The following is a 9,347-nucleotide window of genomic DNA, read 5'->3' as shown; positions in this document are numbered from 1 at the left end:
AGGGACATTCTACGGTCACTCTAAGTTGCCCAGCCCTCTCTATAATCCCTGTTGTGATAGTCTGCTCGTTTCCTTAAGAGCTCTTTTTTAAATGTTTATTTCTTTTTGAGGGGGGTGGGGGGGGAGACAGAGAGAGGGACAGTTTTGAGGGGCAGAGAGAGGTGGGGACAGAGGATCTGAAGCAGGGTCCAAGCTGACAGCAGAGAGCCCCAGCTCGAACTCATGAACCATGCATGAGATCATGACCCGAACCGAAGTCAGACGCTTAACCGACTGAGCCACCCAGCTGCCCCAAGAGCTCTTATCACAAGTTGTAGTTACATATGTTTCTTATTTATTGTCTGTCTGCACTTCTAACCTAAGAGCTTCAAAAGAAAGGAAGGACCAGGTGTGAGCCAGCCGTGTTCCGCCAGCACTTAGCACTGTGCCCGGCATGGAAGGGGTAGCTATTCAGTACTGCGGATTCACTGCGTCACTGAGTGAATGAAAGGTGAGCTCTGCCTTACAGCAGCAGTCCTCACATTTTAGAACCAGGAAGAATTACCTGGGGAATCTTATTAAAATTCAGATTCCCAGGCCATACTTCTTGAAATTCCAATTCAGTAGGTCAGGAGAGGGGCCCAGGAATGTGCATTTTTTAAAAATTTTCTTCTACAGAGAGATAGAGAGCACAAATTGGGGGAGGAACAGAGGGAGAGGGAGAGAGAGAGAATCCCAAGCAGGCTCCATATGCAGCGCCAAGCCCAACACAGGGCTTGATCCCACAACCCTGGGATCATGACCTGAACCGAAATCAAGAGTTGGACACTCAAACAACTGAGCCACCCAGGCACCCCAGGAATGTGCATCTTTAATAGGTACTCCTGGTGAAGCTGACACGGGCACATCTAGGCAGACCCGCTGCATGGTTTTGTCTCCACTGCAGAGACATGGCTGAGAAAGAAACTTTCACCACTTGCCATTTCTTTTACTTCCTGTCTGTTAAGCACATAAAGTCCAAAAGTGCATGCACTGGAGCTGAGGGAGCTGCAGAGAGAGGGTGGAGGGGTGAAAGGAGAAGGCATGTGCTTATTATTATTAGAAATTAGAAGCAAACACTAGAGTTAATAATGTACTGCTGTTACCCGGCATACAGGTAGCCATTGTTTACATGCTTTCATTAGCTCAGCAGACTCACCCACCAGTGACCTAGGCACTGACCTTGGTATTGGGGATGCACTGATTAATAAGACAAAGGACCTGACCTCAGGGAGCATCCAGCTTGGTAGTGGAGGCAGGCAGATCAGTGATGTGTTGAGAACAGTAAAACCCACTAAGAGTAAGAGCAACATGTGCGGGCAGCTCTGGGAAGGGGAAGTCAAGTTGCTCCACAGAGGAGGATGCATTAGAACCAGACTTGTTCAGCTGGGGCTTACTTGGCCAGGAAGAGGGACTAGTATAGGGCCAAGATCAGCACCAATTAGCAATGACCACAGTGTAGACTCCATTTGGGAGCAAGCAGCGAGAGATCTGTCTGAAGAGATGGAGAGCATTTTCCAAGGTCAGCCTTGACCTCCTCAGGGGTTTTCAGAAGCCAGCCCACAAATTCCATCTAGGCCAGGGCAGGGTTTTCTCATGTCTGTCCAGGGTTTAGAATTTTTAAGTTGGAATATTTTAAGGCAAAGAATGCTCCTGCTTGCTGCTGCTTTCACCATGCCTTACATTCAACCCTCTTCTTACATCAAGTCAGCGGCCCAGCCCCAGAAGGCACTTAGGTCTGCCACTCTTTCTAGGAGAGGGGGTTCAACAGAAAGCAGAAATCAGAGTAGGAATGTGGTCCCCTGTGCGGTTTTATGAAAATCAGTCTGGTGATATGTGGTAGACAAAATATAATTGGAAGATGAAAGAATAGCCAGGAACTTCCTCAATGGTCTGGCCCAACTTTCCCCATATTTTCTTGACTCTGTACCCTCAATATACATAGAAATCACATACGTATCTCATGTCCTAATACAGTATGGGTGCAAGTAATGATTCTGTACCCACCTCCAACGTGTGGGTTTTTTCCCCACACCAACAAGCAATTCTCCAACATCAGCTGGATGTCCTATAATCCAACTCAATTCTGAGACTATCTACACAGAGAAAGCATCAGATCCAACGGGTTAAGGGCTCAGTCCCACCAGACTGCTCCACCCTCAACTTCAGATGCCAATCACAAGTGCAGGTGGCCCGTCACCTGTGCTTCTGTCCAACCAGCATGTAGACCAGAGGCTCTAATGACCTTGGTTCTAATGACCTTGGGTTCGATTAATTTGCTCACAAAACTCAGAAATATTTTACTTACTAGATTACCGGTTTATTATGAGGGATATAGCTCAGGAACAGCCGGATACAAGTGATGCACAAGGCAAGATACGGGGAAGGGCACAGAGCTCCCATGCCCTCTCCGTGCCCACCACTTTCCTGGCTACCTCCATGTGTTCACCAAGGCAGAAACTTTCTGAACCCTGTCTTGTTGAGATTTTATGGAGGCTTCATTACTTAAACATAATTGATTGAGTCATTAGCCTATGGTGGTTGTTTCAACCTCCAGCCCCCTCTGCCCTCCCTGGGAATAGCGGGTGGGACTGAAAGTTCCAATCCTCGAATCACCTGGTGGCCTCCTCTGGCAACCAGCCCCCACCCTTAGGTGACCAAGGGGCATTCCAAAAGTGACCACATTAACATAACAAAAGACATAGTTATTACTCTCATCACCGGGAAAAATCACAAGAATTTTACCTCCGGGCCAGTAAGAAGGACAAAGACCAAATATGTATTTCATATTATAAATCACAATACCATAGTTAACTCATAGAAAGAAGAATTTAAATGAATGAGCTAAGGATAAAATAACACTTCTTTCAAGGCTTTTATTTTGTTAATAATACAAAAAAACCTTTTCACTGAAAGGAATTATTACGAATGCTGATGTTTTTAGTGAGTGCTATGTGGTTGATATGTTTTATTATGTTTGTGCTATCTTCATATTAACATTTTGCAGTTCAGTATTTAGAAGATCGGGTTTTAAGTGCAAATTACTTTGATGCTTGATTCTTACAGCTTTCAGAATTGAAAAAAGATACCACAGTAAGGTACAGACATCCAAATGAAAAAAGTGCTTCATTGGCTGTGCTTACTAAAATATTAATGTTTCAGTCTTCCTCACCAATTATACAAAGGCTTTTGTTTAAATCCAGCTGGCAAATTTCCATTTTTTCTTGATGTCCATCAGTTGTTCTTGTGTATTTTATATTTTTAACCAGAAGGTTTGAAAACCACCCGAACTCTTCATATGGAAGATGTTTAATTAAGCTGGGCATTAGGTAGGCCAAACATCAACACTACCAATTTCTTGCTGTTTGCCTCTGTTTGCATTATTAATGCTATCTTCTTGAAGTAGTTTCCTCTGGCGGGACTCATTTTTAAGCATGTATCTATTTCTTCAGGGTTTATTTAGTGAAAACAAATCATAAATTCATTTAACTTGGCTCACCTGCCCTGCAGAAGGTCAAGTTACACAGAAAGCAAAGGAGTGGGTGCCAAGCCCTCCAAGTTTAGAGCCCTGCTCTATCTCAGGCCAGTGTGGCCAGGCTGATTGGTATGTGACTTTGGTATGTGACCTTGGATGGCCTGACTGACAGAGCAGTGAGTGGCCAGTACCCATCACATAGTAAATACTAGAAAATGCAATGTCTTTCCCATTGTTTGAAGTTCTAGAAATTCTAATATTTTCTGCCCACACTTCAGAGGCTCATCTTACACAGGGCCTGGTGCCTGCAGGTCTCTTTTAGGAGACCTCAGTCTCCAAGGTGAGGAGATACAGATGAGATAAACGAGACAGTATCTGGAGTGGGGATCAGTTGATGGGGGGGAGGGGCAGGGAATAAGGAGATCCAGGATGTCTAGAGTTTCTAGAGGGGTTGGCAGGGTTGTGGGGTGTTCGTTCTGACAGACAGCATTTCCTGGGATCACAGGTGCTTGGTGGCCTTGTTCCAGCATGGCCTCCCAGGCCAGAGGAAGATCCAAAGGCTGGCTCTGTCCCCTGCTTCACTTGAACTCTATTCCTCTGTTCTCCCCAGCCCCCACCCCAAATCACTGAATGGACATGTGAGGCAAGCAGCGGACCCAAAATCCTAAGACCTGGGTTCCAGTCCATACTTAGTAGCTGTGTGACTCTGGGCACAGCTTTCTCATCCACAAAATGAAAATAAAGGAACGAACCCTGCTTGCTTCACAGGATTTAATGCGGCTCAAATAAGACAAGGCACAGGCACGTGTGAAGGCTCTGAAAACTACAAAGCACCATATAAACGGATGGCATTATTATGATTTAATAGCATCTTGTGTGCATGGTGATTGATACACCAGGCAAGGCATACTCCCTCGCTCTGGCCTTTGTTTTTCTGGGACACATTCTAGGAGGGTGTGCAGCTATGTCGTGTAGGAGGCAGCCACCGGCATGAGTAACCCATGGGCAGTGTGTCTGCATAGCTGAACATCCTAAAATACCACTGACCTCAGGCATCCTGAGACTAGAGGTCACACTTGGAAGCTAGGTGGGTTGGATGGTACAGAGGCTGCTGGGGGGTTCTGGAGCCAAGGAGCAAGGCCAAGACCACTGGAAGCAGGACTTGGCTTCCATGGAAACTCCCTGCTCTGGGCATTTATTCCTTCAGTTGTTCTGAAAGAAATCTAAGAAGCTGGCATGAGATTCAAGCATTGTTTGAAACTGGGAGATAAAACCCCTTATTGTACCTACTTTGGTAATTTGAGTTTTGGCTTGCCCTGACCCCAGGTATAGTCAGTCTATTAACATATTTACCGGATGCCCACACAGAAGGATAGTACAGACCCACACAATGAAAGCACTACAATCTGACTGGGAAGATTGAATACAGGATAAATGGATAATAGATAGATAATAGATGACAAATTAATGATAGTGATGAGAAATATGATAAATTCATGATAGACATAGACAGATACTGGATGGAGGATTGGACAGAGAAGTATAAACATGAAACGATACTAACATCAGAATAAAAAGAACAATTTAGTGAGTACCTACAATGTGCCAGGTAGCTTCAGATATGCCCTTACAGCTGTCCTTGAATTCTTTTTTTTTTTTAATTTTTTTAACATTTATTTATTTTTGAGAGACAGAGTGTGAGTGCAGGAGGGGCAGAGAGAGAGAGAGGGAGACACAGAACCCAAAGCAGGCTCCAGGCTCTGAGCTGTCAGCACAGAGCCCAACGTGGGGCTTAAACCCGCAAACGGTGAGATCATGACCTGAGCCGAAGTCAGACACTCAACTGACTGAGCCACCCAGGAGCCCCTGTCATTGCTGAATTCTTCAGCAACACTGCAAGAAACCATCATCTCTGTTTGTCAGAAAAGGAAACCGAGGTCCAAAGAGGCTTAAGTAACCTGCCAAAAGCCACCCAGCCGGCCCGTGTTCTTTCATCTAAGTCTCACTGTTCCTGAGTCATAGGACACCCCACTCCCACCCCAGCCCCAGCTCTGAATTGTCTTTGTTACTTGTGAGCCTTTGTTTTATGTGAGAACATCTTGGAAACTCTGAGAAAAGCCACAAACCACTTTCCATTCAAGGAGAACCTGAAAACCAGCTCCTCAACCAGGCCTGTTTCAGCCACCTTCAAGGTTCCCAGGTGAAAGCAAGGCCTCTCCGGAGAAACCAAAGAGCTTTCTCTTCGAGTGCACAGAAATGTTTGCAAGGCAGGCCAGGCTGGGGCGCACTAAGGAAACTGACTTAGAGCCAGAGGCTTCTATGGGGCACCGCACGCCGATGCCCACCCATTCAGTCATACCTCCTTTTACTCCTAGCAGCTTCATTTGCTCCCTCTCCTACCTCTCTCCTGTCTCACCACCTTCTCACCTCCAAGACGAGCTGGGGCAGGGCAGGAGCTTGGACACCATGTCAGGAGGGCAGGAGGGCCTCAGGGCTTCCTGCCACAGCCTATGCTCTCTCCATCAGACAGACTCCTGGCTCCTGGCTCTCTCAGGGTGCAAAGCCAAGCCTCTGGGAAATCCCTTGTGCCTTCCTATGGGGCTGGAGCCAGGAGTGAGTTTCGGGGCCACTGGTTATGGTGACAGGGAGAATTCAGGAGTGCATGCACACTGTTGAAGAAGTTCTGTTAGGAGGTTTGATGGAGTATGGAGGACGGATGCTCCTAGAGGGACTTCACAGCGAGTTGAAGAATCCTCTGTGTGAGGGACAGAGATGGTGAAAGAGAAGACAGGGACAAATCTAGCCAGTCCCTCCCACCTTTCTGCATTGGCTAGCTCAGCCTCTGTCCTCCATTCCCTTGGCCCCGATATCTCTTTTTGAAACTTTCCAGCCTGGAAAGCAGGATGTTCTCAGATCTGCAAGTGTCCTTTTACATAGACTAGGCTTCCTGATAGTTTCAAAGGTGCTCTTAAAATGCACAACAAGGAATCAGAATTTTAGAAATGATTAAGTTCTATCTTCAGAATGGGAGGCTGAGAATTAAGGAGGTAAAGTGGCTTGCCCAAGGCCATATGTGCTGCTAACTCCTGCTCCATGATACCAGGATAGAGGTGTCGTCAAAATTTAGAACCTCCCTCTGAAAGGGACTCCTCTTCCAGGCGTGGTGGGTGCGGTCACCCACTGTATTTGACTTCCATGGGTCTTTGATCTTTGCTGGCTGTGGTCCAGGAGCTCAGCTGAGACACCAACTCAGAATCAAACTCCTGGCAGCCAATAGCCATAGTAGGAGCTGAGTGATTCCCACAGACACCCAGGACCAGGTCAGAGCTCCACCCAGGGGAGGAGCTGTGGGAAGCCCTGCCCACTTGCCTGCCTAGCCGGTCCTGCAGCTCTGTCTACCCCATGGAGAGAGCCACTCCATCAGAGAGTGGCCTGTGCCTGCATCCAAGGAGTCAGGGCTGAGGATGAGGAGACTCTTGGGGACCCAGAAGATCATGTCCTGCCTGAATGCCCAGCCTGAAAGCCTGAAGGGCCTGCCCTAACAGGGCCTCAGCAGCTGCCTGGTAAGAGAATTGCTGGCCCCTCTGGTACTTGGAGGGAGGAGAGGGAAGGAGATTCAGATACAAGCTGTGCTGGGAGTGAGGGGAGGGGCCCTCGCCTAGAATTTGCTAAGCATCTATCCACTGCTGTCTGAAGAACTATTGATTACTCTCCCATTTCATAGTGGAGGAAACTAAACTTCAGGGAGAAGTAATATAGTCTCCGAGTCAGTGGCAGAGCCGAGATGACAGCTCCTCTTGCCTGACCTTCCTTTCTGTGCTGCAGACCAGGCCCCCACCACACAACTTCACCTGCTGTGATTTTCTTAGGGAGGGCCCAAGGCAATAATCCCTTTCCTCACTTCAACCTAATTTGGGCTCCACTCCTGCTTCCCAACAAATGATTCTGTCTGTGCTGAAGTGACAGAAGTCAGGGAGCTGTGCCTGCGTGAGAAGGAGGCTGGGCATGACGCTTTTGGGGCTCACTGTCTATGTGATGGGGATTCTGGGAATGGGAGCAGAAACCTGCATGTACTGCAATTACCTCTGCTTCTCAGAGCCAATCCAGAGAAAGCTGCCATCTGCCACGTAGGTGACCCTGAAGTCCTGTGTGTGACCCCGTCCTTCTGGAGGTGATGCCGAAATGAGTGCCCTCAAGAGGATGCTGTAGTCAGCTCATACCGTGGGTGGCAGCATGGGGTATAGAAAGAGATTGAGCTTTGGTTCTCATGGTCATGGTGGGATCAATGAAGTCCCCACAGAGGCAGAAAGGAGAGGAGAATGAAAATTAATATTTATTGAGTGTTTTCTCCTCCCGTTTGTCAGATAGGAAAGCCAAGACTCTGAAAGGTTAAATGACTCAGGTGTATCAACCCAAAGCTCAAGCTCTCTTCTAGAAGTAGAGGAGAGATCCTGACAGAAAGCTCCTCAGAGTAGGGGAAGAGTTCATAGGCCGCCCCTACTCAGGAGCCTCCAGGAACATCGTGAGTCCCATGTTCCCCGCAGGTGCGCAGGGTAGATGCAGCTGGACTCTCCAGGTCCCCTGTAGCTGTGGCGACAACCCTCAGGGCACTGCCCTCTGGTGGCTCAGTGGGTGACTCTGCTAAACGCCATTCCCATCATCTGTATCAGCAATGGTGGCTGGAGCCTTCATTCAGGCGGGTGGATACACAAATCGTCACTTGATGGTTGGCTCTATCGCCACATGAGAGGAAAACACACCAGTGCAGTTGCCATTTGGGACATACTGGAGATACAGCACTCTACCCCAGAGATGGATTTGGTGAAAGAAGGACCAGAGTCAAGTGTAATCTAGTTCACTTTGGGAGCTGGGGTCGTCTTCCCAAATGCAGCGCAAAGAACAGGGTTTTGGAAGAAGACCTGGATTCACATCATGGCACTTAACTCCTACGTGGCCTTGGCCAAATCCCTTCACCAATCTGGGATCCAACTCCAGAAATTAACACCTACTAGGCCAGATGTTCATGAGAATTAAATGCGATTAAGCACCAAACACAGCACCTATAGCACCTGAGAGCATCTAGAGGGCTTTCTCTCCCTCTCTTTTCCTCCTTAATAAAATAAGACATGCTCAGCAACCTGACAAGATAAGCAGGGACAAATGGGATCACATTTCCAGGTCTGGTGTGGGCAAAGCTTTTTAGGACATGAGATTCCTTGGGGCAGATTCAGAGGCCCAAGGCCCAAACATTCTCACTTCCTAATATAGGGCTGGGCACGGGGAAAACACGATTCAATAGGGGTCTTAGAGCTGAAGCTAGATTGTTCCCCAACTTGCCTGATAAAGTTCAATTTCACATAGGAAGAGAAAGAATTTAGGAATATCCCAAAATGAGAAAGAAGCTAATTCAGACCAGACTAGGGAGAAGTTACAGATGGCCATGGGCTAGAGGGCACAGACTGAGCATAAGTGGGTAGGAGAGTGTTGGTGGGCAAGCCTCCATATCTTTGCCCAGCATCTGGAGGGCTCCACCTTTCTTTGTTCACCTGGAAAAAATGCAAACACATTCTTCAAGACTCTAATGACCTTCTCTATGACTTCCATTCTGGCACTGTCCCACCCTCCACCAATGGAACTGATCACTCACTTCCTTTGCACACCATGGATCCTTTGCCTCAGCTCCTGTTACAGGACAGTCACAGGAACACTGTGTCACTTCACTGCTTACACTCCCTCTCTCTCACTAGATGGGAGCTCTGGTGGATACCTCATACATGTCTGATTCCCAGAAGGAGCTTGTAAAGCCTTTGGAAAATTGAATGAAGGAATGGAGGGAATGATGCTGGGGACGGGT

The 9,347-nt window shown here is 47.6% G+C and overlaps 1 long non-coding RNA gene across 2 annotated transcripts in view; it reads right to left on the bottom strand.

Moving 5' to 3' along the window:
- Positions 1-661: 661 nt before the first annotated feature.
- The window catches only part of LOC125934421 (uncharacterized), a 69,586-nt gene continuing 60,900 nt past the window's right edge, over positions 662-9,347 (bottom strand). For both annotated transcript variants that reach the window (XR_007461380.1, XR_007461381.1), the window contains exon 5: positions 662-1,026. This is a non-coding gene — a long non-coding RNA (uncharacterized LOC125934421). The remainder of the gene's footprint in view (positions 1,027-9,347) is intronic.

The sequence above is a fragment of the Panthera uncia genome (genome assembly GCF_023721935.1).
Source record: "Panthera uncia isolate 11264 chromosome A1 unlocalized genomic scaffold, Puncia_PCG_1.0 HiC_scaffold_17, whole genome shotgun sequence".
Lineage (NCBI taxonomy): Eukaryota > Metazoa > Chordata > Mammalia > Carnivora > Felidae > Panthera > Panthera uncia.
The sequence above is the reverse complement of the archived record's forward strand: the minus strand, read 5'-3'. Positions and strand labels throughout refer to the sequence as shown.